This window comes from Ovis canadensis, chromosome 26 (assembly GCF_042477335.2).
Source record: "Ovis canadensis isolate MfBH-ARS-UI-01 breed Bighorn chromosome 26, ARS-UI_OviCan_v2, whole genome shotgun sequence".
NCBI classification, from domain to species: Eukaryota; Metazoa; Chordata; class Mammalia; order Artiodactyla; family Bovidae; genus Ovis; species Ovis canadensis.
In genome coordinates, this window is record NC_091270.1 from 57,820,714 (window position 1) to 57,845,407 (window position 24,694).

Here is a 24,694-nt window from a genome sequence, read left to right on the forward strand (position 1 = left end):
AAGCCAACTTTTTCACTCTCCTCTTTTACTTTCAAGAGGCTCTTTAGTTCCTCTTCACTTTCTGCCATAAGGGTGGTGTCATCTGCATATCTGAGGTTATTGATATTTCTCCCGGCAATCTTGATTCCAGTTTGCAGTCATGCAAATAGAATATTCACTTCTAGTTGGATAATGTATTTACCAGGTCATCCTAGCGTAGTTCCCTTAGATACAGGATGAATTCCATCTGAATTTGCATTTCTAACCAGAAAGCCAAAGGCAAGGGCTTCCTAATTATCATAGAGAGGGAAACCCAGTTTTGCAATATTCTCAGCGCTCATTTTAAAGTTTCCAGTGGCCTCCGTTTTCTTCTCCTCAGGACAGTTCTTTACAGCTTCTTTTGTTCTTGTTTAGAATACAGTTGACCCTTGAACAATGCAGGGGTTATGGGTGCCGACCCCTCAAAGCTGACAATCTACGTGTAACTTTACAGTTGAACCGCGTGTGCGAGCTTCCACATCTGTGAAAGGAACCCGCCGTGGACCGTATTTAGTGACGAAAATCCAGCTGTCAGTGGACCTGCTCAGATCAAGTTGCTGTTCAAGGGTCAGTGGTCCTTCTTCACAAGCACTCCCCGGATCTCAGCTCGGAGGCTGGGGATAGTTCAGAGCCCGGCGGGCCACGTCTGACTGACACTGACCCCTCCGTCTGTGAGGAACTGACGCGCGATGCCATGTCGGCTTCCAGAACCTCCCCCTGGCCTGGATCGCCCGGGCCCTCCAGACACCTGTGTGTGTTATCTCAGGTGCAAAACAGCTGCTGGCCTCGGAGGCGTCTCGGGAGCTACGGAGCCAGGGGCAGCAACATCCTGGATGCTGCCAGGAGGCAGGCACTGGGCTCAGAGTTAAAGCGTCTTCCGGGATGGACGCGCTGTGGTCGGCGTGTGCGGCGAGAGCTGGAGCCGGACTCCAGGGACTCAAGCGGGGAGACAGAGGCTTTGGAGTCAGGGCCCTCTTCTGCCCCTCCCTCACCCAGGGGCTCAGTGACTCACTCACTCACTTGGCAAAGACTCGCCAAGGGGCCGCCTGTGCGTGTGCCGGGCACTGCTCAGTCTGGGAAGACGGAGGTGGGGAAGCAGTGTCTGACCTCCCAGAACGTCCCCGGACGTGGGAATCTGCAGTTAAAACTGCGCAAGGCTTGGGAGTGCCCCGGTGGTCCAGTGATCAAGATGTCCCCTTCCGATGCAGGGCGTGTGGGTTCAATCCTTCTCAGAGGAGCTGGGGTCCCACGTGCTTTGTGGCCAAAAAACCCAGACATAAAACAGCAGCGACATTGTAAAAAATTCAATGAAGACTTTAGAAATGGTCCACATTAAAAAAAAAAAAACTTAGAAACTGGGTAGGTACTGGATAAACTGGGACAAACTGGTGGGGGACAGACCGTTAGCAAGGACACAAATGAATATGTTAAGTTCAGACAGTGATACAGGCCAAGGAAATAAGGCGGGTGATGTGGTAACTGTCAAAGGGAGGAGGAGGCATTTTTTTGTTTGCTTGTTTCCGCATACACGTTTATCCATTTCCCCCAAATCCCCCTCCCATGCAGGCTGGCACACAACACTGAGTAGAGTTCTGTGTGCTATACAGTAGGTCCTTATTGGTTATCCATTTTGAATATAGCATTTACCAAGGCCCCCTCCACCATCAGCGGCTTTGCTTGTGTTAACTCACTTTACCTTCATAACAAAGGTAGGTTTATTGCATTATCCTGCCCACGTGATGAGGGAGAAACCCAGGTGCAGGAGGTGTGAGAAGTTAGCAGTATGTCCATGACCTTCCCAAACTCCCTAACTAATCCTTTCCCCCTCTGGCAACCATAAGTTGGTCTTCAAAGTCTGTGAGTCTCTGTTTTGTAAGTTCGTTTGTATCATTTCTTTTCAGATTCCACATATAGGGGATGTCATAGGTTATTTCTCTCTCTGGCTTATTTCCCTCAGCATGACACTGTCGAGGTCCATCCACGTGGCTGCACATGGCACTGTTTTATTCTTTTGGGGGCTGAGGGATATTCCATCCTATGCATGTACCGCATCTTTATCCACTCATCTGTTGATGGACACTTATGTTCCCATGTCTTGGCTGTTGCAAACAGTGCTGCTATGACCATTCAGTGCATGTATCCTTAGGGATTATATTTCTCTCTGGTTATATGTCCAGGAGTGGGATTGTAGGGTCATGTGGTAGCTCTGTTTTTAGTTTTTAAAGGAAACTCCATAGTGTTCTCTAAAGTGGCCAAACCAATTTACATTCCCACCGAGAGAGTAGGAGGGTTCCCTTCTCTCCACACCCTCTCCAGCATTTGTTGTTTGTGGATTTTTTGATGATGGCCATTCTGACTCGTGTGAAGTGACATCTCATTGAAGTTTGGATTTGCATTTCTCTAATAACTAGTGATGTTGAACATCTTGTCTTGTGTGGCCATCTGTCTATTCAGATGTCTAGGTGATGTCTAGAAATGTCTATTCAGGTCTAGGGAGGAGGAGGCTTTTGTTGACCACAGGGCAAGGAGGCGGGAGTATCGTTGGCCTGTTGATGGAACAGGGACAAAGCGGGTAAGTCAGCGGTCAAGGGAAAGGTTGAGGCTGGAGTGGAGGGGAGGGAGCGGAGGAGTCAGGGAGGCAGGGGAGGAGCTGGCCTGGGATTCCGCGTCAGCGTGAATACAGCCAAACAGCTTTCACCAAGGCCCCATCCGCTATCAGGGGCTTTACTTGCATTAACTCACTTTATCCTCACAACGAAGGTAGGTTTATCTCATTATCCTGCCCACGCGATGGGGGAAGAAACCCAGGAACAGGAAGCGTGAGAAGGTAGCCAAGGCTGATGCTGTCTGGGCGTTTGGACCAAACCCCGTTTGGGGCCTTGATGTGTGACCTGCCCAGTCCAGGCGCATCAGATCCCGTGGCCCCTGGACCGTGCTAAAATCTCAGCCTGTCCAAGGACTGTGCCAGTGTAGTGTCTTCACAATGGGCTTCGTGTGAAGAGACCAGGGAGGCGAAAAGGTTATGGCATATTGCCTTTTCAACTTCCACTCTACTTCTTTATAACTACCCTCAATATGTTATTCTCGCCCCTTGATGAATATAGAAAACAACATAACCATCCAACTGCAGAAGCTGTAATCTTGGCAACCAAATCACTTACTCGGCTGTGCTTAACAGTGGGGATTCCTTCCCTCCACCATTCCTGATAAAATGTTTGCACAGCATTATACGGGGAGACAGAGCTATAGCAATAAAACACGAATAAGGATAATTTGTGTGTTGGCATTTCCACAATAGAATGTCAAGTGTTTCATACCCCAGTGATATTGAGCCTTTCTAAGCCAACTGCTTTGAAAAAAAAATGCCTTATGTTCATTTTATTATTAATCTTAAGCTGTACATATATATTATAGACACTCTTTTTGTATGATATGTTTCTCAAACAATATTTTAAAGTCTGTAATAAAAATAAATATGCATTGAAAATGACTGCATGGAAATGTGCATTGAAAATGATACTGTCAGGAGAACTAACAGGCAGTTTTTATTGAGGGAAAACTATTTTTTCTAAGACCACCCTGACCTCGTTTCATTTAATGCCCTATACTTTTCAGAATTCCCTGCAATGATCTTTTACAAAGGGACTTTGTTCCTTTTGTGGGACCTGATGATCAACCAATGTGGACTCATTTCTCTCATTATTCTTAGAGTTCTGCTTCAGACACTTTTCAGGTGGTAGATAAGGATATTCAGATCCCAGATTTAACTGGAAGTCATCACATCTTAAGAGCACTTACAAATCACACATTGTAAAATGAGTTGAAAAGTAATCTGTATGCATCATTTGAATTTTAGGGATTTCTTTATTCTTAAGAAATAGCTTTTTTATTAAACCATCATACATAGTTGAGACAGAAAAGTTTCAAAAGCGGAGGGGAAAAGGGTAGGAGAAACCTGTAGCTCACTCTGGTTTTGCATTTCAAAAAGACCCTCAAAAGCAGGCGGGACCAGCCCTCAGATCCCGCCCCTCCCCACCATGGTGTGTAGGAACCCAGTGAAGACCTTGCAAGGTCTGTGTGGGGTTTTGATCTCAGGTTCCCATCTGGTCCACATGGGGTGTGATGGAGATTCAGACAGCCTCCAGAGGGAGAGAGTTCTGGAAGCTGAGGTGACTCGTCTTTGGAACTGCCTACAAGATCAGGAAATTGCAGATGTGAACATGGACTAAATGGATGTTTTAGTTTCTTCATGTCAAAGACAGGAACAGTTCACTCTCAGTGTCTCAGAGTGAGCCACTGGTAAAAAGGTCACAAACATCTGCCATTTGACAATCAGATCCCTGGTGCCCAGGTCACAGGAAGGAAGCATGTGGGCAGTGGGTTGAAAAATGGTCTCCTAAAGATACGCCCATTTGCCAGTCCCCAGAACCTGCAAATATCACCCTAAGTGGCAAAAAAAATAGTGAAAATTGCCTTCTGTAGCCCTCCCTCAGCATCCGTGGGGGTACTGGTTCCAAGATGCTCTGCACCCCCAGTGTGGACACCAAAATCGACAGATGCTTGAGCCCCTTATACAAAATGCCTCAGCAGGACAGCCCGTCATCTGTATCCTCGGATTCCTAATCTGCCAATGGATGCAGAGCCCGCTTGTACAGAGGGCCAACCGTACAGCGAAAGATGTGATTAGGTTAAATCTTAAAGCTACTGTCCTGCGTTATCCAGGTGGACCCTACATGTCTTTATAACAGAGGCAAAAACACGGGAGTGCTGACCCGGACCCACAGGGAGGTGACGTGATGTGAAGACAGAGGCAGAGCCGGGAGTGATGCAGCCACAAGCCAAGAAGCGCCTGGTCCGTGGTGCCTCTGTAGGAGCCATGCCGGTGCTGGCTCCTTGAGTGCAGATATCTGGCCTCTGGACTGCGGGAGGGTGCGTGTCTGTTGTGTTAAGCCACCAAGTTTGTGATCACCTGTTATAGCAGCCGCAGGAAACTGATAATACAATGGGTCGTAAGTAAGGGGAGACAGAAGGAGAGGAAATTATTTTTTAGCTGCAGACTCATGAGGACTGGATTCTTCCATCAGGGTACTGTGCAGTGACTCTGGGAGCTGGCAAACAGCAACAGTGTCCCGAGGCAGGCAGCCTCATAGGATGGCCACGGTCTCCACCCCCTGGAGTCGCTTTCCATGGCGCAGGGATATTGCAGATGTAATTAAGGTAACTAATCAGTAGATTTTATTTTTTTAAGTATGTGTGTATTTGGCTGGGCTGGGTCTTCCTTGCTGTGGGGCCTTTTTTCTAGGGGAGGCTGCTCTCTAGCTGCAGTACATCGGCGTCTCTTTGTGGCAATTCTCATTGCAGAGCACGGGCTCTAGGAGCTCAGGTTTCAGTAGCTGTAGCAGACAGGCTCTAAGGCGCAGGCTCCACAGTGCTCTAGGTCACGTGGGATCTATCCGGATCAGGGATTGAACCTGGGTCTCCTGTATTGACAGGCAGGTTCTTTATCGCTGAACCCCCAGGGAAGCCCAAATCAGTTAATTTTTAACTCATGACTGACTGGGGGATTTTTGCAGAAACTAGCACCTGTGGCTGGCGATTCTTATTTTCACTGACCAAAACTTAATTCTGTTATCTCACTAACACTCTGTGGGTTATTACATTCAATAGTAACACCTGACACGACTGTGAAGTCTTCTAGTTTTTGTGAAAGGTTGTCTTCAATCCAGTGTTCTGCAGAAGCTAAGGCGCAATCTCCAGCACCGTGAGTTTCATTTTTACTTTCCCGATTGGAACCAGTCGCTAAAGATTTTTTTTTGTCTTTTTGCTGGTCTAATATTCAGAACATCTGAATCAGAACTATATTCTAAAGAACTATCATCTTCTGAGACACTAGTATATATGTTGCTTAGATAATCAGAGAAAGTATCTGCATAAAATTCACCAAAAAAATTCTTCACTGAAAATTTCACGATGTGTCATTTTTGAAAATTTTCCATTTATAAGATACACAAGGTTGGAACAAAAAGTTAACGGAGCAAAGTGTGAATGATAATGACAATCGTAAGTTGTACAATAAACCTTTGATCGATTTTCAGCTCTAACAACTCTGCATGGTGATGTTAGTTGTTTCGCTGTCTGAAAACATATTGAAACATCTCTGGTCAATAATGTGTTATGATAGAGAGATTGTTCCTGTGGTCCTCACCTGATCATACCAGCTTCTTTGAGTGCAGAGAGTCTTCTCCAATTGGTAGCGGAAGGGGATGTCATTGAGACACTCTGCTGGCTTAGAAGAAAGCAAACATCCATACTGTGAACTGCTGATGCAGGGAATTGGGGAGAATGGGGAGCGCGGTCCTGCAGCCATGGGAAAATGGGTTCTGCCAACAAGCAGGGAGCTTAGAAGGGGACCAAGGCCTAGCTGAGAAGCACAGCCTCAGCCAGTGTCCTGATTTGACCTTGTGACATCCTGAGCAAAACACGGCCACACCACGGCCCAGTTCTGACCTGCAGACTTGTCAGCTGATGAGTGGGCATTGTGGTAAGCTGCTTGGTTTGTGGGAACCTGTTAGGCAACAGCGGATAACTAGTGCACATCTCCAGTCAACACCTCCACTCATCTCCTTCCTCCACCATCCACTGCAGGCACATCCCCTGTGTGCCTGACCGGAAAGGATCTGCCGAAACCCAGGACGCATCTTCTATGATCTGACGTACCCAGGTGAATCCTGAAGAAATCAAGCTCTTGGTCCAGCAGAGGTTCTTGTAGGCAGGTGCTAAAGTCATATAATATGCAGAATAAACCTGCCTGTTCCCAGGTGAAAGTGAAAGTCGCTCAATTGTGTCTGACTCTTTGCGACCCCATGGACTTTTCTCTAGGCCAGAATGCTGGAGTGGGTAGCCTTTCCCTTCTCCAGGGGTTCTTCCCATCCCGGGGATCGAACTCAGGTCTCCCACACTGCAGGCGGATTCTTTACCAGCTGAACCACCAGGGAGTGGGTCCAATACACGCACACACAGGCACACATACCTGAATGTTAAGATGTAGTATGCTGATTTTCAAGAGGCAAAAACCATAGGCATTCACTTTAACCAAGAGGAAGAAAACTGCTCTGGACACGATTCAGAGAATAAGCCTCATCTCTCTGCACACTGCGCACCCCTCCTGGGGCTCTCCTCCCTGCTCTCAGCTCTTGCACACTCTTTCTCTCAGCCTGTACTTTCACTCTTCAAACAGCTGACTTCATCTTTAAGGTTTCAACTTAAGGATAGTCTCCCCCAAGGGTCTTCTCCCTGACGTCCCCTTCTGCAGTTGGTCTCCACTGTCAGTCTCTCCAAGTCTATCTTCCTTCTGTCACGGCACTTCACATTCTGTAACTATATATTGGTTTCTTTTTCTGTTTGCTTGACCACTAGAGTATGACTTTCTATATGATTCAGGAGTCTGTTGGTTGCAAGCAACAGAAATCCCTCCTGACTTGCTTAAATTACAAAAGAAGGGTAGCTTTTGTAAGAGTCAAGGAAAAAGTCTCAGCAAGGGTGAGAATGGCGACTCCTGTAGGACTTTTTAGTGCTCCTCTCACAATCCCAGCCGCTCTGGAGCCTGGGTGTCTCCACTGACATCTGAAGTTCTGGGAGAAGGAATGTGGTGGGTTAGGCTGGGTTGGCTTTCCACCCTTGAAATTCACTGTGAGCTCCTGTGACGGACGCATGTCCTGTGAAAGCTCATCTGTTGTTTTTCTAACACATTACGGACTATTATTAACTGGAGTCTATCAGTACTTTCTCAGACAGCGATACAATTAAAATCACCGCATGAAACTGTTAGAGCTTAAAACTGATCAAGGGTTCATTATACAACTTACGATTGCCATTATCATTTATATTTTGCTCTGTTATGGTTTTGTCCCAATCTTGTGTCTATTATAAACATAAAAACTTCAAAACTGACGCATTGTGAAATGTTGAGTAAAGGAGTTTTTTTTTTTTTTTTGGTGAATTTTATGCAGCTACTTCCTCTGATTATCCAAGTGACATATATACTAGTGTCTCAGAAGATTATAGTTCTTCAGAATAGAGTTCCTGTTCAGATGATGTGGATATTAGACCAACAAAAAGACAGAAAACCTTAGTGATTGATTCTGATAGGGAAAGTGAACATGAAATTCACACAGTGTTGGAGAATGCTCCTTTGCTTCTACAGAAGAGTGAATCGAAGGCAACGTTTCATGAAAATTAGGAGTCTTTACAGGTGTGTCAAGTGTAACTATTGTCCCACAAAATGTTTGTGAAATAATAGAATTGATTTTTTGACAACAACTTTCTCGAGCTGGTCACTTCTCAAACAAACTTGTATCACTAACAGAATGAAAAACCATATGGAAAGTATGATAAGCCTTCAAAATGGGCTTATGTAAACAATAGTGACATGAAGAAGTTACTCGGATTAACAGAGGGAAGTGGGGTTGATAGGTTCTGGGCAGGGAGCAAAGGAAGTGAACACAGATTGTGTGGAAGGTTGTGCCCAGAGCGATATTACCAGATCTATGGGCCTCTGACTTTTTCAGTCTCTGATTGGCACGAGTCTCCAGCGGACGTTACCACCATCCAGGGACTCTTTGTCACCATACATAGGTGTTCTAGACTGAATGTCTGTGTATCCACAACTTCATATGCTGAACCCTACCCTCCAGTGCGATAGTATTAGGAAGTGGGGCTTTTGGGAGGTGATGCTGTCATGAGTACAGGGCACCCGTGAGTGGGATCAGTGCCCTCATCAAAGAGGCCCCCAGGAGCATTCTCGCCACCCGTCATGTGAGGAGCTAAGTGAGAAGACAGCCTCCATCTATGAACCGAGAAGCAGGCTCTTCACCAGACACAATCTGCCAGCACCCTGACCTTGAATTTCCCAGCCTCAAGCACTGTGAGAAATACATTTCTGTTTATAAGCTTCCCAGTCTATGCTATTTGGTTGTAGCAGCCTGAACGGAGTGAGAAATTCGTAAGGAGAAGTGGGGTGCTGCCGTAACAAACACCTGAAATGGGGAAGTGGGTCATGGGTGGAGGCTGGGAGAGTTTGGAGGCGACTGCTAGAAAGAGCCTCTTTGCTCGGAATGGACCATGAAGGGTGATTCCGTTGAGGACCTGGGAGAAAGGAGGGGAGCTGGAGAGACAGCCTCCCTCCTCTTGCCCCTCGAGGCCCCTCGAGCCGCGAGGGCCCAGCCTGAGCCTGGCAGGAAGGTCCGCCCTGTGCCTGATCCACGATCGGGTTTTGAACGCACATGACTTGTTTGACTTCCTGCCCTCACAGCTGCAGAGGAGAGAAACGGCACCTTAAACCTCCCCTGGCTCCAGCTGAGGTGCTATTTAGATGGAACTTGGGCTTCTGAGATCTTTCTGGGAGGAGTCAAGACTTTGGGAACCACTGGGGTGGAATGGAAGTATTTCATAGGCAACACGGGCATGAACGTGGATGGGGGCAGAATGTGCTATTTGCGAGCACCAGTCTATAGTGGTTTTTTCAGACCACGGCACAAAATAGACTAAGACAGTAGGTAAACCGGCCGTCACAGGCTAAGCCCATCTGTGTGTTCTATGGAGCTGGAGACATCCAGCATTATCCCTGATAAGGCAATGTGGACACCAAGATACAGTGAGAAAAACAGGCGGCAGCTCAGAGGGGCGGGATGGGGAGGTGGCGGGGAAGCTCAAGCGGGACGGATGTGTATGTATGGCTATCACTGACTGGAGCTGTTTATGGCAGAAGTCAACAGCACATTGCAAAGCAATTATACACTAATCATAAAAAATGGAGGCTCCAGAGAGGATCTAAGTATGAATCCGGCCTGACCACCGTGACTCCAGCCAAGTCAGCCTGCCCGAGCCTCAGCTTCCTTATCCATCAGATGGGCATCACTGTGTACGTTTGTGAAGACACTGCTTTCTCAAAAAGCTGTATATTAGAGTATAACAGCTCACTGGAGGGGATGTAAGTTGCTCTGAGGGCAGACCATCTGCAGTGTAACCTAGCAGCTCTGCAGAAAAGTGAGACACACCGTGGAATGCCTGACCCCTCATTCTGAAGTTTTTCCACCTGCTCTATAATTAAACACTCTTTTATGGTCCTGGGGGTAAAGACTGGTGAAAGACAGTGAGTTTTCAAGGAAACTTCTTTTGTGATCTGGCAGGATTCCCGTAACTGTCAGGGAGCCCCCATCACTGGTTCCCAGGACAGAGGATGGTACCTATGGAGTTAAGTAACTGCCCTGCCAGGACCACCTGCCGGCTGACAGGGACAGTCTCGGAGCAAATACAGCAGAGATGTAGCAAGTCACCTTTCAGCTAGGGGCGTTAGGGGTGCTTGAGATGTTTTTGCTTTTTAAAGGACTCAGCCTGTTTTATCTGCAGGACTTCATTGCATGCATGTGTCAGTCACTAAGTCATGTCCGACTCTTTTCGACCCCATGGACTGTAGCCCGTCAGGCTCCTCTGTCCATGGGATTTCCCGGGCAAGATTACTGAAGTGAGTTGCCATTTCCTTCTCTAGGGGATCTTCCCAACCCATGTATCATCATTCAAGAAACCCTCTGTTCTCCTCTTTTCCCTTCCTCTGCTTTGCAAAAGACTTATCTCCATTGATTGAGTAGGAAATATAGGAACACAATTTTAAAAAAATCAAATGTATTCACAGATTACAGTGAAGAGACCCCCTCTCACACCTAACCTCCCCTCATCCCTCCCTCCCCACTCGTGTCATCAGTTCCTCAGAGTCCTTCCAGGTGCTCAGTGAGACGTGTCTTTGTGTTTGTGTGTGTGCACTCTAAAAGCGAGTGGGGGCACTACTATGCGCTACTATGCTTTTTCTAAAAAAACACAGCCTCAGTAAGATGTAGCTCTCACATGGTGGGCTTCCCAAGTGGCTCAGTGGTGAGGAATCTGCCTGGCAGTGCAGCAGCCTCGGGTTCGACCCCTGGACTGGACGGCCGCCTTCCCCTCGGGGTCCCCACTCCATGTGCACATGCCCCTGGTGTTTCTCTGTGTCCTCAGCCCCTCGTCCAAGAAGGACCTAGTCAGACTGCACTAGGGCCACCCCAAGTTCAGTTCAGTTCAGTCGCTCAGTTGTGTCCCACTCTCTGCGACCCCATGAATGGCAGCACGCCAGGCCTCCCTGTCCATCACCAACTCCTGGAGTTCACTCAGACTCACGTCCATTGAGTCCGTGATGCCATCCAGCCATCTCATCCTCGGTCGTCCCCTTCTCCTCCTGCCCCCAATCCCTCCCAGCATCAGGGTCTTTTCCAATGAGGCAACTCTTCACATGAGGTGGCCAAAGTACTGGAGTTTCAGCTTTAGCATCAGTCCTTCCAATGAACACCCAGGACTGATCTCCTTCAGAATGGACTGGTTGGATCTCCTTGCAGTCCAAGGGACTCTCAAGAGTCTTCTCCAATACCACAGTTCAAACGCATCAATTCTTCGGTGCTCAGCCTTCTTCACAGTCCAACTCTCACATCCATACATGACCACAGGAAAAACCATAGCCTGGACTAGGCGGACCTTAGTCAGCAAACTAATGTCTCTGCTTTTGAATATACTATCTAGGTTGGTCATAACTTTTCTTCCAAGGAGTAAGTGTCTTTTAATTTCATGGCTGCAATCACCATCTGCAGTGATTTTGGAGCCCCCAAAAATAAAGTCTGACACTGTTTCCGCTGTTTCCCCATCTATTTCCCATGAAGTGATGGGACTGGATGCCATGATCTTCGTTTTCTGAATGTTGAGCTTTAAGCCAACTTTTTCACTCTCCACTTTCACTTTCATCAAGAGGCTCTTTAGTTCCTCTTCACTTTCTGCCATAAGGGTGGTGTCATCTGCATATCTGAGGTGATTGATATTTCTCCCGGCAATCTTGATTCCAGCTTGTGTTTCTTCAAGTCCAGTGTTTCTCATGATGTACTCTGCATAGAAGTTAAATAAGCAGGGTGACAATATACAGCCTTGACGTACTCCTTTTCCTATTTGGAACCAGTCTGTTGTTCCATGTCCAGTTCTAACTGCTGCTTCCTGACCTGCATACAGATTTCTCAAGAGGCAGGTCAGGTGGTCTGGTTTTCCCATCTCTTTCAGAATTTTCCACAGTTTATTGTGATCCACACAGTCAAAGGCTTTGGCATAGTCAATGAAGCAGAAATAGGTGTTTTTCTGGAACTCTCTTGCTTTTTCCATGATCCAGTGGATGTTGGCAATTTGATATCTGGTTCCTCTGCCTTTTCTAAAACCAGCTTGAACATTAGGGAGTTCATGGTTCACGTATTGCTGAAGCCTGGCTTGGAGAATTTTGAGCATTACTTTACTAGCATGTGAGATCAGTGCAATTGTGCGGTAGTTTGAGCATTCATTTGCATTTCCTTTCTTTGGAATTGGAATGAAAACTGACCTTTTCCAGTCCTGTGGCCACTGCTGAGTTTTCCAAATTTGCTGGCATATTGAGTGCAGCACTTTCACAGCATCATCTTTCAGGATTTGAAACAGCTCAACTGGAATTCCATCACCTCCACTAGCTTTGTTCCTAGCGATGCTTTCCAAGGCCCACTTGAGGCCTCATTTAACTCTTTAAAAGCCCATCTCCAAACACAGTCCCTTTTTGGAGTACAGGGGGTGAGGGCTTCATCATATGAATTTGGGGGGGACAGAACTGGGCCATAAGAGTGGAGGAACCCCTGCCCGACGGGCCTGTTCGGAGGGGGCGGGAACAGGGCACAGTGGCAGTGTGCACAGCAGGCACCCCATGAAGCTCTTCTGCGTCACCCTGAGGGCCGGCGGGGCTGTACCTCCCCAGCGTAGTCCTCAGCGGGTGAGGACCACGAGGAGGGAATCTGGAGGACCCCTGGGAATCCTTGCCCGCTGAAAGCGGGCGGGAGCAGCCTCCCTCCCCAGGGCTTGCCAGACGCCGTGGTTCTCAGACGCGGACTCGCATCGGAATCCCTGGGAGGGCTTATACATCGCCCCCAGATTGCTAGTCGTTGGTCTTCGAAGGGAGGATGGAGGAAGGGTATTTCCAACCAGCTCCCAGGGGCTGTTTTTGGTCCAACGACCACACAATGGGAGAGTCCTGAGCCTCAGGTGTTCCTGGTGCATCGGAGGCCAAGAATGAAGAATGGGTGGAGAGGGAGAGAGCGTCCTGGGGAATAATGGCTCACACAGGCACGCAGGGCTGCATTTCTAGGGCCAGCGTGACGACCCCAAGTTAGCTTTGCCCTCCGTCTTCACTGACTCCAAGGTCAGAGCCGGGACACGCTTCCAAGCTCTTCTGCCCTGAGCTGGACGGGCTCGGCCTCTGCGTCCTCTTCTGACTCCCTCCCGTCCCCAACCTGGTCCGCTAAGTCAGCTGTGGTCACCCATGAGGAGGAAGGGTCCCCAGGGAGGAGCAGGCCCCTTCGCGAAGCAGCAGCTCCGACGGGAGGGGGCAACGCCGGAGCCTCCGGAAATGTCGGCTTCCCCCACAGAGTCGCCTGGATGACGGGCGAGGAGAAGGCTTTTCTACTTCTCATTGAAGTAGGCTTTATGTGTCTAAAGATGTTTTATGGAAACAGAAATTGTACCTGATAAAGTGCCAGCATTAATCCATTTGATGTGTTTAAGGGAAGCATTTTCACAGCAACATATCACGTTAATGTAAGTCTGATGGATGAGAAATGGCAGAGGATGATTTAAAAAACTCTTTTTTTTTTAACACGATGGAGAAAAAAGACTGACTTTCCATTTTATTTTTTTCCTGTGAGTAAGGGTATCTCTGATCCTAACAGTATTTGCTGAAACAGAGTTTGGGGTAAAATCCGAAGGGAGTTTTCAGAGCCGGGCAATTTCTTTCTACATCTGCTTCACGGGCTCAGCCATCAGACCAGCAATTCAGTTCAGTAAACATTTATTGAGCACCTACTGTGTGTTGGGCATTATCCTGCAGCTGAAGGGAACACACAGGTGGCGGTGATGGGAGGTAGTTGGACACCCCCCCCCCCCGCCCTCACCCCATGCCATTCCACCCACCCCAGCCCAGTCTACTCTCAATGCTTGATTTGTCTTATTAAACGACTCATCCTGGACCTCTCTGGTGTCTCAGTGGTGAAGAATCCCCCTGCCAATGCAGGGGATGTGGGTTCAGTCCCCAGTCCAGGAAGACTCCATATTCCAAGAGGCACCTAAGCCCGTGTGAGCAACTACTGAAGCTTGCGCTCCCCAGAGCTGGTGCTCCACACCCAGAGAAGCCGCCGAAATATGAGGCCCTGCATCGCAACTGGAGAGGAGCCCCGACTCGCCGCAACCAGAGGAGAGCTCGCACGGCAACGAAGGCCCCGCACAGCCAAAACATAAAGAACTTCAAAAAACCTCATCCTGAGTGCCCTGTTCTACACTGTGCTCGGCAATAAGGAAGCACACCATCTATTCAACTTTCACTAAAGTCTCAAAAAAAAAAATGTGTTTTAAAGGTATGTCTCTCCCCAACAAGCCCCTGAACATCTTCCCCAAAGCACAGATTAAAGCACATTTTCAAAGGTGTCTCAGGAGCACGTGCAAGTCGAAGAGCTCTCTGGCTTAGAATACAAGGATGCACTGGGGTTCATCAAAGTATCAAGTCACTGACTACTAACGGTAGTTAGAACCACACTTGTCAGACGATTGGCTGTTTATTTTAAAAAGATATACTCGAGGGGATTCCACAGCTGTCTCATTTGCTTGCCAGAGCTGAGGACACTGGTGGGAAGTCAAGAAGGAGACACTTTCATCACGAGCGGCCAGGGCCGCTGACCCCACCAGGACCGGGGTGTGTCCCAGACGGTGGTCCTCCACGCAGGACTTGTGATCAGATGCAAAAAGCAGGGCTAAGGCTCCGCCTAAAATTTTACCAAGAAGGGTGGTGGCAAAGAATCTGCCTGCCAACACAGGGGACCTGGGTTCGCTCCCCGGTCCGAGAAGATCCCACAAGCCAGGAGGAGCAACTAAACCCGGGGGCCACAGCTCCTGAGCCTGTGCTTGAGCGCCCGTGGGCCACAGCTGCTGAGGCCCGTTCAGCCTAGAGCCCGGGCGCCAGGAAGAGAAGCCTCCCGACGGAAAGCCCGCACAGGCGACGGGAGAAAAGTCCGAGCGGCAGTGAAGACAGCACAGCCAAAAATAAATCAGTAAATAATAATAATTTTAAAAAGTATTTTGAAAAAAAGGTTTTGGCAAGAAATACTGCAAAGCCGCCCGCAGAGGGGAGAGGGAAGGCGGGCCAGCAAAGGGGACAGAGGGTGGGTGGACAGGAGGGGCAGGACGGGGAAGGTCGGGGGTAGGGGGTGGGGGTTGTGGCGCTGGGGGGAGGGAACAGCGTTCCTTTCGCCTCCCTTCCGATCCTGCTCCGACCCGGCAGAAAGGCTCCTTCTGAAGACACAGCCCCCAGACATCGGGCTTCAGGAGTCTTACCCCCCGTAGTGGGGTTCCTGCATGCTCGGTTCTCATGAGAGGCTGAGTTATTTTTGAATTAGCACAGGGTCTTTCGACAGTCACCAGACAGAAAGGATGTGCTTGGCTAAACAAGTGTGCCAATTCAGCCTTTCACTTTCTGGTGGCCCTTCAGGAGGACCCGGGGCCCCAGCCAGAGCCACTGTCTGCTGCGGGGTGTTTTGCAAAGAAAGACACGGCCGCCTAAAGACCCAGAAAGGAATGGCTGGACGAAGCTGTTTTCTGCTTTAGTGGATTTCACACCCTGCCCCTGGACGGCCCATTTCTCTCTTCCTTCCTCTTTCTTCTTGCCTTTCAAGCCCTCTGTGAGTGGTTGCAGTGACTAGAAGGTCAGGCGAGCGGGAGCCCAGACCCTGACCTGGGGCATCCCTCTCTGCGCTGTGTCGAGTCCACGGGAGCTGGCCTGAGACCCAGGGGGTGGGCCAGGTTTGGGGCTGGACCACGCAGCGGAAATGTGGATGTGGTGGTCCAGGAGGCCCGCGGACGAACGCTGGCCTCGGGTCCTGAGACAGCAGTGGAGCAACGGGAGGGTCCAAGCAAGGGCCCACTTGAGTTTACATTTTAGGAAGTGCCTTCGGGTGGCGTTTTGGATGACAGAGAGGGGAGCGTTTGGAGGCCAGGAGAGTTTTTTGAGATCTGCTAGAGATTTTATGGAGACGGCAATGGCACCCACTTTCACTTTTCACTTTCATTCATTGGAGAAGGAAATGGCAACCCACTCCAGTGTTCTTGCCTGGAGAATCCCAGAGTCGGACACAGAGTCGGACACGACTGAAGCGGCTTAGCAATTTTATGGGCTTCCCAGGTGGCACTAGTGGTAAAGAACCCCCCTGCCAGTGCAGAGACTCGGATTCAACCCCTGGGACAGGAAGAGCCCCTGGAGAAGGGTATGGCAACCCACTCCAGTACTTTTGCCTGGAGAATCCCATGGACAGAGGAGCCTGGTGGGCTACAGTCCAGGGGTCATGAGAGTCGGACACGACTGAAGTTAACAGCATGCACGCACAGAGATTTCGTGTGCTGCTGGTCTCTGGAATGCTCTACTTTGAAATGTGATTTATCTGACTTTGTTTATTTATTTTTGGCTCTGTGGGTCTTCCTTGCTGCCAGCGGGCTTTTCTCTAGTTGCATCGAGCAGGGGCTACTCTCTGGCTGTGGTGCGCGGGCTTCCAGGAAACAGAACACGCAGGACCCACTTTGAGATGCGGTTACAAGGTCTCCAGCTCCCTCTCCACCCACTCCTCGCTTCTCGGAGCCTGGTGGGGAGGGAAGCAGACTGCCATACTTGGGAGGGGTCCTGTGGCGAGGGCCCCGGTCAGGTCCCCAGGCATTGGAGAGAGCGGGGCCGTGACCCGCAGTCAGGTCGTGAGACGCTGCCGCTTGGGAGCGGGTCCTCCACGCCCTCCCCGCACCTTCAGACACGTGCAGTATTGCCTGGCTCCTAAACCGGCCCCCAGGGCTCCTCAGCTGAAGTCAGGGTTTGTGTGTGGAATGAACAGCTCCCGCAGAGCAGACCCCTCCCACCCACACGGAACCTCTGGCTTATACTTAGATAGTTGTCCATTTTGCAAAATGTGACCAGTCACAGAGCTGCTGCTGGGGTCCCTGCTCTCCCAGGAAGCCGCAGGTACTCATCTTTCGGGCCCAGGGTGGGTGGTGAAGAGGGAAATGCCTGACCCGGAGCTCTGGGGCAAGGAGGGTCTGGGCTGGAGCCTCAGGACGGCCTCTCACATAGGTTCAACCTCCAAGATATCGCTTAACCTCTTGGAATCTCGGGGTCTTCATTTGTAATGTGAGGATTCTTATGCCTGCCTAGCGGGGTGGTTTCTAAGGGTGCAGGACGTGTGGGAGGTGTCAGGTTCACAGACAGAGGGAAATAACGGCCGGGTGAGGTCGGAAATGCCCTTCCCAGGGTCAGGCTGGGAGAGCTTGGGCCGAAAAGTGCAGGCTCATGTATCTTTCCAGTTATGGTTTTCTCTGGATATATGTGCAGGAGTGCGATTGCTGGGTCATATGGTAGTTTTAAATTTAGATACTGTTAGGGACCAAACGACGGGCTCTAGGACCTGAGTCATGTTTACCAGAAAGAGACAGGATATGCGCTCATCCTGCCTGGCCAATCATGTAACGCCAGCTACTCCTGTAACTGAGACAAAGAACTGCCTGTATATAAGCCGCCATACTCCTTTGTTCGGGGCTCTTGTCGGATTCCCTTGTGTGGGATGAGACTTGAGCCCTAGCACGCTAGAGATAAACTCCCTTCTTGTTTTTGCATTACTGTAGTGGACTTGCTCTCTCGGTCGGTTTGGAGATACGGGCTCGGAGCATAACATTTGGGGGCTCGTCCGGGATCTCCGTCCCGCCGGGGAGGACAACTCTCCTGGTAGAAGGGAGTAACCTCGTTAAGAGATAAGAGCTCTGAGCACCGGTGCTAATGTTGCAGAAGCCCAGATTAAGTCCAAGGCCTAGTATCTTACTGGGGAGGCATCTGGCTGTAAAGTGCAGAGGCAAGTCAGCGTAAGGCCGGGGCCTAGTTTCGTGCTGGGGAGGCAGCTGGCTCTGATACTGGATTAAGTCAGCGTAAGGCCGGGGCCTGGTTTTGTGCTGGGGAGGCGGCTGGCTCTGTGAACATCCTGCAGGTAAGATTGAGTGCATTGTCGGTGGCCACCTTGCGTTTGTTATCTGTTTGTCTATTTGTGGTGTCTGCGTTGCTCTTTGTGTGCTCTGTTGGCTCCCAGTGTACTTTTCCATGATCATGGGACAAACAACTTCTACTCCTTTGTCTCTTATGATTAACCACTTCTCTGATTTCAAGTCTAGAGCACAGAATCTATCATTGCTGGTGAAAAAAAGCAAGTTAGTAACTTTTTGTTCTGCCGAGTGGCCTGTTTTTGATGTCAGCTGGCCACAAGAAGGCACCTTCAGCCTGCCTACTATTCAAGCGGTCAGAGAGAAGGTGCTCACCCCCTACCCTTCAGGACACCCAGCCAGACCAAACCCCATACATTTTAGTCTGACAGGACCTGGTGGAAACCCCCTGGCCTGGCTAAAACCTTTTGTTTTTCAGCCCCTCACTTCCCTTCCCTCTTCCCCGCCCTTGCTTCCACAGGTTCCACAGGTTTCATCAGGAGAAGCCAAAAAGAGAACCAAGCCTTCAGCTCCTCCCAGAAAAAGGTGCCCCACCTAGGGAACTCAGAGAAAGGCAAAAAAAAAAAAAAAAAAAATGGCCAGCGTAGCTAAAGAAGACCCGGAGGTTCCCTCCTCCACCATTCATGCGTTTCCGGTCCGGGCGGGGCCAGCCAGAGAGGGTGGAGAACGGACATATCAGTATTGGCCCTTCTCCACTAGTGATTTGTACAATTGGAAAACCCATACTCCCTCCTTCTCTGAAAAACCGCAGGGTCTTATTGATCTTTTAGAGTCTATCCTGTTTACTCACAATCCCACTTGAGATGATTGTCAGCAACTGTTACAGGTACTTTTTACTACAGAGGAGCACTAACGGATCCTGTCAAAAGCCCGGAAGAATGTGCCAGGGGTGGATGGGAGGCCCACAATGCAGCCTAACCTCGTTGAGGAGGGGTTCCCCTTGGTGCAACCCAACTGGGACTTCAAACGCGCTGAAGGTAGGGAGCGTCTCCGAGTGTACCGTCAGACTCTCATGGCTGGCCTTAGAGAGGCCACCAGAAAGCCAACTAATTTGCCAAAATAAATCCAGTGAGACAAGAGCCAAATGAGAGCCCAGAAGCCTTCCTGAAAAGGATAATAGAAGCTTTTAGACAGTATACCCCTATGGACCCACAGGCAGATGAGTCACGAGTGGCAGTTATGTTAGCATTTGTAAATCAAGCAGCCCCGATATTAAAAAAAAGTTACAAAAGATAGAGAGGTTAAATGAACTATCCTTGCAAGATCTAGTGAGGGCAGCCGAGAGAGTTTTTAATCATGGAGAGATCCCAGAAGAGAGAGAGGACCACATTAAAAAAAAAAAAAGAAAATTTAGAGCTGAAGAAAACCGTAAAAATAAAAAAGAGGGGCCCAAGAACCCCAAGAACGAGACTCCCTCTCCAGACAGTCATATCCTCTACTCGGGTGAGGATAGCGACTAGGGGGGTCAGGGCTTGAAGCCCCTCCCCAAGTCCTGGGTAACTATAAATGTGGAGGGGAAACCGGTTGGCTTCATGGTGGACACGGGAGCCCAATACTCAGTCTTAAACCAAAAAGATGGACCCATGTCTAAAAAAAAGTAGCTAGGTGCAGGGAGCAACCGGGACTAAACGATATAGATGGACTACAAAACGGCATGTGAACTTGGGGGCCCACCAGGTAACCCATTCTTTTCTGGTGATACCTGAGTGTCCAGCGCCCTTGTTGGGAAGAGATTTACTGTCTAAAGTAAATGCCCAAATTCATTTCGACCACGGACAAGTGTCGGTTTTAGATGGGACCGGGCATCCTCTTCAGGTCCTGTGTCTGGCATTAAAAGATGAATACAGACTCTACTTGCCAGAGGCCCCAGCAACAATAAGCACCGAAGTACAACCATGGGTTCAAAGATACCCTCAGGCCTGGGCTAAAACTGCAGAAATGGGACTAGCCAAACAGAGGCCCCCTATCATTGTGGAACTGAAAGCCAGTGCTTCCCCGGTGAGGGTACGACAGTATCCCATGAGTCAGGAGGCTCAACAAGGAATTACTCCTCATATACAACGCCTCATAGACGCTGGGGTCCTGAAAAAGTGCCGGTCCCCACAGAACACTCCCCTGTTGCCTGTGAAAAAGCCTGGGGGAACTGATTTTAGACCGGTTCAAGATCTACGAGAAGTCAACAAACGGGTGAATGATATTCATCCTATGGTTCCTAACCCTTATACATTGCTAAGCAACTTGCCTCCAAACTACATTTGGTACACTGTTTTAGATTTAAAAGATGCCTTTTTTAGTTTGCCTCTTGCCCCCGCAAGCCAAGAGATCTTTGCCTTCGAATGGCAGGAAGACGGTGGTCAGACCCCTGTGCAGCTGACATGGACTCGCTTACCACTATGCCGGGGGCCAGCGTGAGGAACTCCGCCCATGGCAAAGGTCATGAGGAACGAGGCTTGGCATACGCAAAGGCGTGATCAAGCCTCAGGAAACCCCCTGTTCCCGAGCATCTAACCCCAAAGCCAGAGTCTGTTTTATGCTCTCACCTACACCTCTGACTTTACGGGGGGCTCTCCCCCATAACCGTTTCTCTCGGAGAAGGAGTAAACGTGCAGCTCCAAGGCAATAAAAATTCCTGGGCGTGACAAGAGTGTTTCAGCTTACGGACTCCTCTGAAGGTTATCTAGCCCACCTGTATAGGTTCGTCCAGCCACATGTGATTGTCTACAGCCTCCTAACCTGAGAGGCACGAGATGTTTTAGACTTACTAAAGGCAAATTCTTTTGGGGAGTTGGAAATTATTAGTATAGTGTGTTGGTTAGGAATTATATTGGTGAAGGGTTCTTCATTTGTTGTGTCAATAATTGCTGCTAATTCCCTGCTCTGGGTGGGACAAGGATGTTTCAGGTCAAACCTCTCTGCTGACAGACTAGCTTGTGTGACAGGATTATCCATACTGCTGCCACTAGGCACGTGATTGTTTACTACCTCTCAACTGTAAACAACACAGAGTTTTGGAGTATTTTGAGAGTCTTAATTAGCATAGGACTTTTTCTTGTTGTTGAGTCAATGATTGCCGCCAGGCCTCCATATCCTTAGGCACCTGGGAATATATTAATCAATGTATTTGGAGTATAGCAAAGGAAATATAGTAGTTTTTGATGTTAGCAATACTAGACTTTTTGAGTTAATGGATTTTCTCTTTTGTAATAGATCACTGTACTTTGTTATAAATCACTGTGTCCTTGCTATGTAAGAATGTAACTTTATCATATCTTAAGACTAAATAGATCTTAAGGGGAGCATTGGTGAAATGATTTTCATTTGTTGGGCTGATGTTTGCTGCTAAATCTCCATGTTCCCTACCCTTATAATGAATATAACTAACATATAGGTAAATAAGTATTATTTACCTAACATATAGGTAAATAAGTATTATTTACCTAACATATAGGTAAATAACATATACATAAATAAGTATTAACCTTTAAGCATATGGGAGAAATAAGTATTAACCTTTAAGACTAATCATGTTAACCTTGGGTTAAATAAATTCCTTTCCTGATTGTAGCTCACTACACCCTCACCCTATAGGAATGCAACTTTATTTGGAGGGTGGTGCCTGGTTTAAGAAAAAACACCCTTGGAAGAAATAAGATTTTTGGTTATCAGAAAGAAAGGATCATAAAATGTCAGCAGGTCTCACTCATGGCCAGAAGATGATGTAATATTCCTAAGACCTTTTTTTTAAATACATTTATGTGAAGCACCTGATTTTGACAAAGGTCAGGACTGCTGACTCCCACGTGACTCTGTATTCATCCCTGTGTGTGTAACAAAAGGTATATAAGCAAACCCAAAAATAAAGAAATCGGATCAGTTTCCAGAAAGACTGATTCCCCCATGTTGCTTCTTTCTTGCTCCCGTTTTTCTGGCTGAATTCCCATCTGGAGCATGGATGCTATTCCACGTAATCCAAGTTATTCAGCCTCCTTTTCTCCACTAATCTTCCTACTACACTATCCATTTCTAATCTCTCTATATCTGTGATTAAATATGTATTTTTCCAAAGACGCCGACTCCGTCCCCACCTTTGAATCACCCTGGATCCACCGGGGCTGGACCCCGGCACCACAGGGTTTCAAAAACTCGCCCACGTTATTTAATGAGGCCCTGGACAAAGACCTCCGTGAATATCGGGTTGAACACCCTACCATTGTTTTATTACAATATGTTGATGACCTTATGCTGGCGGCGGCTACAGAGAAAGAGTGCCAAGAGGCAACAGGTGACCTTCTCCAAACCTTGGGGACTTTAGGTTACTGGGCTAGTGCCAAAAAGGCCCAGATTGCCAAGCAAGAGGTTACATACCTCGGTTATAAGATAAAACAGGGCCAGAGGTGGCTAACACAGGCTATGAAAGAAACCATCCTCCAGATCCCTGAGCCGGCTAACCCTAGACAAGTGAGAAAATTTCTGGGAACGGTGGGATATTGCCAGTTATGGATCTTGGGGTTTGCAGAAAAGGCCAGGCCCCTATATGAGGGGACCAAAGAAAACAAGGACTGGAAATGGACTGAGCCAATGAAAGAGGCCTTCCAAGAGCTCAGGCGAGCCTTGCTAGAGGCTCCTGCCCTTGCCCTCCCTGATCCATCTAAGCCTTTCCAATTATTTGTAGATGAAAAGCGGGGGATAGAAAAAGGGGTACTAACACAGAGATGGGGACCATGGAAGCGACCTGTAGCTTACCTTTCCAAGAGACTGGGCCCAGTGGCAGCCGGATGGCCACCTTGCCTCCGTATCATCGCGGCCACCGCGCTCTTAGTCCACGATGCTGATAAACTGACTTATGGACAGAGACTCTTGGTCTACACTCCTCATGCCATAGAGAGAGTTTTAAAGCAACCCCCAGGTAAATGGATTTCTAATGCCCGCTTGATGCACTACCAGGCCTTGCTACTTGACACCCCACGGATTCATTTCCAAACGCCCTGCACTCTAAATCCGGCCACTCTTTTGCCCAATCCGGGGGAAAATAGCCCCCTCCATGATTGTGATGAGATACTGGCCGGGGTAACAGCAATGCGAAAGGACTTAACCTATACTCCACTGGATAACAGTGAGCTAAGATGGTTCACAGACGGCAGCAGTTACGTAAAAGATGGACAGAGAAGGGCGGGAGCCGCAGTAGTAGATGACTCTGGACGGACGATATGGGCAGAGGCCCTTCCCCCGGATACCTCAGCACAAAAGGCAGAGTTAATTGCCCTGATGCAAGCATTAGAGAGAGCCAAAGGAAAAAAAGAATAACTATCTTCACTGACAGTCGCTATGCTTTTGGCATGGTACACATCCAGGGCCTGATGTATCGGGAACGCGGGTTTTTGACAGTTAAAAAAAAAAAGAAATTAAAAACTTGCCTGAAATCCGTAGACTTTTAGAGGCTGTACAGATGCCTCGGGCTGTGTCAATAGTACACGTACCTGGACATCAGAAGGGTGACAGCCCCACGGCACGAGGGAATCGTGCCGCAGACCTGGCAGCTCAAAAAGTAGCTGATGAAGATTTCATCACCCCTGTGTTGGCGATCGGACTTCCACCTCCAGGTATGGGAACTCTGCCCCCAACCCCTGAGTATTCATCCACAGACTTTGCTTGGATCCAAGAACACACCAACCTTCAAAAAAATAAAGATGGATGGTACCGAGACTCAGACGGCTACTTGATACTCCCTGCTCAGTTGGGACGGCAACTATGTGAGCATTTGCACTTGTCTACTCATCTGGGAGAAAAGAAGACTCTGATGCTCTTTCAAACTGCGCGCCTGCGATTTCCCCGGCACCAGACAACTGTAAAGAACATAGTGCATGCTTGTAAGGCGTGTCAACAGATGAGGCCAGGAAAAGGACAACATGCAGGACTGAGGTATTGGGAAAAAGGACCAGGGCAACACTGGGAAATAGATTTCACCGAGGTAAGGCCAGGCAAGTATGGTTACCGGTACTTGTTAGTGTTGGTGGATACCTTCTCAGGGTGGGTAGAAGCTTTTCCTACAAAGGGAAAAACTGCGATGATAGTGGCAAAAAAGATTTTAGAAAAAATAGTTCCCAGGTTTGGCCTGCCAGTGACCATCGGCTCTGATAATGGACCTGCCTTTGTGAGTCAAATAGTTCAGAGCCTTGCCCTAGCCCTGGGGACTAAATAAAAGTTACATTGTGAATACAGTCCACAGAGCTCAGGGCAAGTAGAAAAAATGAATCGGACTCTAAAAGAAACTTTAACTAAATTGGCTATAGAGACTGGCGGGGACTGGGTGACCCTCCTTCCCTTCGCCCTCTTCCGTGCGCGTAATACTCCTTATCAACTTAATCTGACCCCATTTGAGATTCTGTATGAGAGACCTCCCCCTGTATGTCCAATATTTAAAGGGAAAAAAACTACCGCCTCCCACGTTGGGGCAACTCCAAGAGGCCTTGATGGCCTTAAGCAAGGTGCACTCTCGTGTCTGGAAACTGCTCCGGAAAATACATGTGGG